This window comes from Acipenser ruthenus, chromosome 5, assembly GCF_902713425.1.
Source record: "Acipenser ruthenus chromosome 5, fAciRut3.2 maternal haplotype, whole genome shotgun sequence".
Classification (NCBI taxonomy): Eukaryota; Metazoa; Chordata; class Actinopteri; order Acipenseriformes; family Acipenseridae; genus Acipenser; species Acipenser ruthenus.
The window spans coordinates 73,490,406-73,497,127 of NC_081193.1; positions in this window are offsets into that span (position 1 = coordinate 73,490,406).

A 6,722-nucleotide genomic window follows, 5' to 3' on the forward strand; every position below is an offset into this window, starting at 1 on the left:
AAGGGAACTGGAAGTCAAAAATGAAATAAAATGATTGTAAGTTTGCAGTTATCCTTCCCCTATTTCTCTCCCTATCTATCCACGCACACCTTTCTCTCACTCTTGTCATCTCCACTCTCCCGGCCTTTTCCACGCACCCCCTTATATCCCGTCGCTCCCTCTGCTTTTGTGTCCTTCACACCAAACCTGCACCCCAATTCCCCTACACACACATATCCACACACAACATGCAACCCCTGCGCGCGCACACACCCACTCTACACTATCCTTATTCTTTCTTCTCGCCCCAGGATCACTACAATATGTATTGCTACTTTTCTATTGTGTTTATTATTATTATTATTATTATTATTATTATTATTATTATTATTATTATTATTATTAATAATTAATAATAATAATAATAATAATAATAATAATAATAATAATAATAATAATAATAACCTTTTTTCTTTTTTTACTCACTGTGTCAGGGTGGTTCTGTTTATTGACGTTGTTGATGTGGTTTAACTTGCTTGATTTGGATGCTTCAACCTCTCGCTGCTCTGCCTAGTGTCTGGGTTAAATCCAGCCAGAACTGAAGAGCTACAAATGACCATATTGCACATAATTGTAGATTCATATTGAATATAAACTAAATGAAAATGCTTGGTGCACTGAGGAATAAGCATGCATGCCTGTGTTAATCACTTTATAAAAATAATGTTCTTGATTACCCTTGTACTTTTTTTATTTTGCTTTCACTGCAGGTGCCATAAACTAAGTTATACAGGAAGTGGTTGTTTACGTTATTTTGACAAAAGGTATTTGGAGTGTGTCACACTACAGGACGTGGCTGAAAACCAGGACATTTTTAAGATTTTGAGAAAAATGTCGGGACACAGGGACATTTGATGGAAAACTTTGATGCTTAACCGAAACATCTGGTCACCCTGTTAAAGATAGGCCTACCACTCATGTTAAAAAGTGAATACAAAGTAGGAAAAATTACCTTAAAATGAGGAAAAGTGGGTCAACAGAGGATTTGATACAGATGAAAAAAAGAAGACAACTTAAACCCTTCATAGTAAATAATTGTGTGGATATTGCTTATTGGCAAAATCCTAATCTTATAGACTTTGTACTAAAATAATCTATGTGTCATTGGAAGCCTCTAAATATCTTCATGGTTTGTTTTGAGACACACACTACACAAGAAATGTACAATAATTAATGTATACAGAATACTGTCTGGTAAAGTAAACAATATTTTAAAATATGTGGGAATCCAGGGCTTGCTTCTAATAATGAATACAGGAGTAGAGCTTTAACACAACGTTAAATGGAAAACAGGTGCACATTCTGTAGAGTGAAATCTTTGGAGATTTATAATGATTAGCATGACTGGCTTTGTAAAATACAGCAGTGCTCAAAATCAACAGCACTTTGAAAAAACACGTTGAAAAATGGACACCCAAGTACTCTACCTGACCATTTGGCAGCATGTCTTAGTTTGTGATCCCAAACCATGGGTGGTGAGACAGATCTGCTGACACAGTAAGAATGGAGTGATGACTGCAGTGCGAGAAATGAACACAAAACAATGGGTGATATCATAGAAGAATAGGACTAAATGCACCGCTTGTCAGTGCTAAGCTGCTGACCATCTAGGGTTATTTTATTGTCAGATTGTCATGATAATAAAGTATTAACAAAAACAAAGAAAACAAGCATGTTTGATTTCTGATTGTCCACTGCCCAAAACAAAATAAAATAAATACATGAATGAAGGCAGCGCATGTGTGCTAAAGTTAATAGAGTTAACAGAGATATCTCAGAGTGTGCACTGTAGCCTGCATTATAGGTTAGGGCAGAGGGCAGGTGCATGGAAAGGGTTAATTTTTACTGGGTCACAAAATCACTACTGGCGGAAAATCTATGTTACAGAGCGGCAGTATTTAGATGCACCGTAGTTTAGATATTAAAATAGACCCCAGTATCGCAAAGTGTAAAAGGTCTCATGATTCCAATATGGCAACCATAAAGGTTAGAGATCAATGTCATGGAAACCAACACATTTCGCATAAAGTATCAAATGATTACTGAGATTTGAGTGTGGTGGTGGAAGCTTAAAAAACTGTTCCCAACAGGGCTCCTTTTTCGTGTACGATAACCACTATCAATCTTACCCTAGAGTATCATACTCTAACTACATACCGCATCCTTTCCATCTGTGCAATAGCTTTAGAAATTTAGTTTAAAGAAAAAAAAAAACTTTTTAAAGTATTTTATTTTCTATGCATGTTTCTGCAATTGGCTAGGACACAAATAGCAAGTAAGTTATTTCTTGTTCTGATGCATATAGTGTATGCCAGCAGCTAATATGCAAGTTACACCAGGTTCTGTTCACATTGGCATTTCTAGAAGGTCAGCAAGTGCATCTGGAAATTTGAATGAGTCATATACATTATATCTTTCTATCAGCTAGCAAAGAGCTTTTGTGTCAGCTCCACTGGCTAATGTCTGTTCACAGACAGAAGTTTGTTCTGTGTCTTGGTTACGAACCCGCACAATTTAAATGAGGTTTGCACAGGAAGTACTATTGCATTTGGACTAAGTATGCACAGCATGAGGGATCAGTGTGTAGCTGCCTGGAAAGCTTCACTGTGTGAGCAGTAGCCAAGGCACTCAAATAAAAGCTGCCCTTTTCTCTGGGGAAAGAGGGCTGGGAAAAGTCTGCTCTATCTTTGCAATGTAGCTGCAAAGTGTTTATCAAGTCAATGGTGCATTATCATTTTGCTGTACTCCTCTATATACTGTATACACAATTACAAAAAAATACATACATCAAATGAATTGCACAAGACAAAAGCAGAATTGTATGATTAGAAATGTTATGATGCGTATAAATATACAATAAAAGATGGGCTGCAGAGTATTCCTGTAGTACAAATGAATTCCATACTACGACTTATGACGGGTTTATGATGTCATGTAACCCCAGAATTATTGTCATTTACAGTCTGTTTCCCACACAATTCCCACACCATCGTACAAAGGTGTCTGCAAGACTCTTTTTTCAACTGGTGCTAGCATCTCATTGCAACCTGGAGTACCCATTCTGTTTGTGCAAAATGCTTGTGCTGAGAAACCTTCCTGAGGCATGGGAACACGGCCCAAGCAGCATATTTTCCTGAGCTGGCATCACGCGACTATGCCCTGATTCCATGTCTCCAGCAGATATGCAAGGGAAAGCACTTTGCATCAACAAAAGATGGTGTGGATCTTAAGTATTGCTGACAACTTGGATCGATGAGTACACAGGCAGGAAAGGTCTCTAGTGGGAGAAGGTGGGTTACACTAAAATGAACACACACAAGTTAAAATTCTTTAGATTTAAACTGGATTCTAAATGGACGCTAATATGATTCCTACTGGATATCAGATAAGCACCACATGCACAGAGGCTTGAATGAATGTTTCATGAATGCATGTATTATCCAAATGGATTCACTTATAAATAATTGCTTCTGGCAAAATAATGCACTGTGGTCATAAAATCAGTGCAGCAATGGCAAAGAAATTACCAAAAAATGCAAAACAATGCAACAATAAAAACACCCCTCAAAAAACAGGATTCTTATTTGGTACTGGTGGTCCACACTGAAAATACAGGAGATTGATGTGGCTGTTTTTCTACTGGTCCTTGTATAGCTTTGCGGAAAAGCATTCAGCGGAGTAAGGCATTACATGCAGCTGTACCTGAAGCCCCTTTCCCTTCCAATCTGATTGCTGCTTACTGATCTAAACAACTAACTGACATCAGAAGTGGTAACATCATTATGCTTTGTTGTCTATTATCAACTGTAATTATCAGTTAATAACAGCTGATGTCAAATGTGTTCAATAAGAGGGTTTACAATTCTAGCAGATTGACTCACGTCACCCATCTTAAAAGTGGTTGCTATAGCAATATTTATTCCCTTTGAGAATGGCCCTACTGCCTTCATTTAAGATTGTGAGAAATGTGTGTGATGTGGCAAGATATTATTTGGATGTTGGATTTTAAAGATTTCAAATTAGTTATCTTTAATTACTGTACACCTTTTAAAGTTCTCTTTAGTTACTTATGTATATGTAGTTATAAATACTGTACAACACCCTTAAAAAAGTTTACCACAGTAAAATCCCAGCAAAGTGTAATAAACCACAGTGAAACCATGGTAAATCATAGGTAAGCATTGCAAAGAAGGGCAAGATATGGTAAAGCATATTAATAAACATGGCAAACCAGGTTAAACTGTGGTAAATGCATAATAACCATGGGAAAAGTATTGTAAAACTGCAAACTTACTGTGAAAAAAGACAGTAAAAAAGTAAACTTTTATAAGGAATAGATCCAGTTCTTTGGCTTTTTTTTTTGGATCACAAGTTATTTAAATACACTGCATGCAATATTAATGGTGGTTTTGCAACTGTTTAAAGAGGGCTTGGAGTTTTAGTCTGCTGTTTGAGAGCCCTCTCTAACCTTGATACTGTTCATAAATTACAGGGAAAAGGATTACATACTTCCTTCTCCTGAATGAATATAGAAATCATTTACCCAGCAGCACAGTCAAACTGAAATGCAGCCTCCTGTTTCTAGATAAATCCAGCTTCTACCCTGTTCTACAACTGGCTGGAACTCAATGGCGCATAAGGCCAAGCGAGTTGCCCAAGGTGAATAGGGATAATAGGGCTCACAGTCTTTCACTCTATCCTTTTGTATATTTGAGATACTGTAATTACTGTGCAAAGGGGGTCTTTTTACTTATCAGAATTGGGTGGAGAGATGTCTACTTCTCATATGCTATATTTTTTGTCTCTGAAGGATGATGGTCCTGTTCACAAAACTTTAAGGAATGTTTTAAGTTTAAATTTGTATTTAATAAACCCTCTCAGGTTAAAGTGTTGCAGAACACTCTGCAAAGTTTTCAAGAAACGCAGATTGTAGTTTGCTGTGTCTTTGCTCGTAGCTCGTTGACATCCGCTCTCAAGTTCCTGGGTGTAAAAGAGGAAGCTGGCTTGGTCGTGGGATCGGAGGACGCCCGCTGAACCTTCGGATCTCCTGAGCTGTGTGGGGAATTGCTGCGGTGAGGAGAAGAAATAATTGGACATTCCAAATTGGGGAGAAAATCGGGGGTAAAATTGGACACACTAAAATAAAAATAATAATTTTTGATATCAACAATTTTTTATACAAAAAATGCATTCTAATAAGATGACAACATCCGGTCATCGGGAATATGTTGAAGAATAAATTGCTGTGATATGGACAACATCAAATACAGCAAAGGAAGGTAATGTGCTTCTTGTAAACACTGCAGAGGGTTGTGTAGCACTTTAAACAGTGCTTTGGATAATACAATAATAAACTCTGTCTACACCAGTTGAAAATGGTTTCATGAACTGCAATAATTAGAGTAGCTCAATGGAAATGTTCTTGTCTCTAGGGTGTCATTTAGATTTGTTTCAGTACATTAGAAAAGTGCAAAGTGCTTTTTACAAAAGCCCAACAAAGCTTGACAAAGTTGGAATTTGTGGAATGGCCAGCAAGGACTTAATAGTGTAACTCATTAACATAGTTTGGGAGTACACTGTTAACTATTCAGTACTAAAGACCAAAGGTACCAGCACTCCAGATAAAGTTTTGGGTCATTGAGTAATTTACTCACCAATTTAGACACTATGTGAGTGAAATGTATTTTGGGTGAGTAAAATGCAACATTACCTTGAAGTCATGAGTTCTTTCAATAAGTACTGTGCATATGGCTTTCCTTATTCTTCACCTTAGTAATATTAATAATATTATGGAAGTTGCTACTCTCAGTGTAGTTAGCTGTCTAGTAGCTGAGTCTCCTCCCACTAATACTAGTTACAGTTTGTATAGTTGTTTTCTGTAAATCAACCTTTCTCAGTCTCCTGTGGTTTCCCTTTTCAAGTTGACAGACATGCTCCCTAAAGAATAAAAACAATTTAAAAAAGTGTCTGTGGCAGGGTGGAAAAGCCCTGCTGATTTAAATGTATTTTGTTTATTTTAGAACAGGGTACTCCCCATCCTTGTGCATTTGTATTATTTTGTATTTGTTTTGTATTAGTATTATGATTTATTTAGGTATAAATATGACACAGAAAAGTCAAGTTTTGTTATTGTTTGGCATCGTGGATGGGGAAGCCCCATTCAGACAAAACCCTGTGCAGAAGGTGAGCAACTCCTGAGTTAATTCATTGATTAATTTGTTGCTAAATGGGAGATGGTCACCAGTATAAAACCCTGCAGTTTTCCCTGCTCCAGGTAGAGTGTTTTGCATCGCCTGGGGATGCCAGTTCGCCATCGCCCAGGAATGCCAGTTCGCCATCATCTTGTGATGCCAGTTCGCCATCGCCCGCTAATGCCAAATAGCTAATAAAAATAGCTAGGCAGTGCGCTTTGCATCCGACTGCCTTGCCTCTGAGTAGTTCCTGCTTCTGGCCTGACGTCACCAACCTCAGCCGTCCTGTCACAGTGTCCAAAAATATTATTTAAAAACTGTACCGATACTATAAAAAATAAAATAAAAAATTGCATTCCTTATTGACCGCCTCATTATAGCAAGATAAAGAATCTTGACTCTCTCCAAACACAGAATATTGTATTTATTATATATATATATTTACCTTCCAAAAATTTGGTTGATAGGTAAATTGGTAGGTTATGTTGAGGG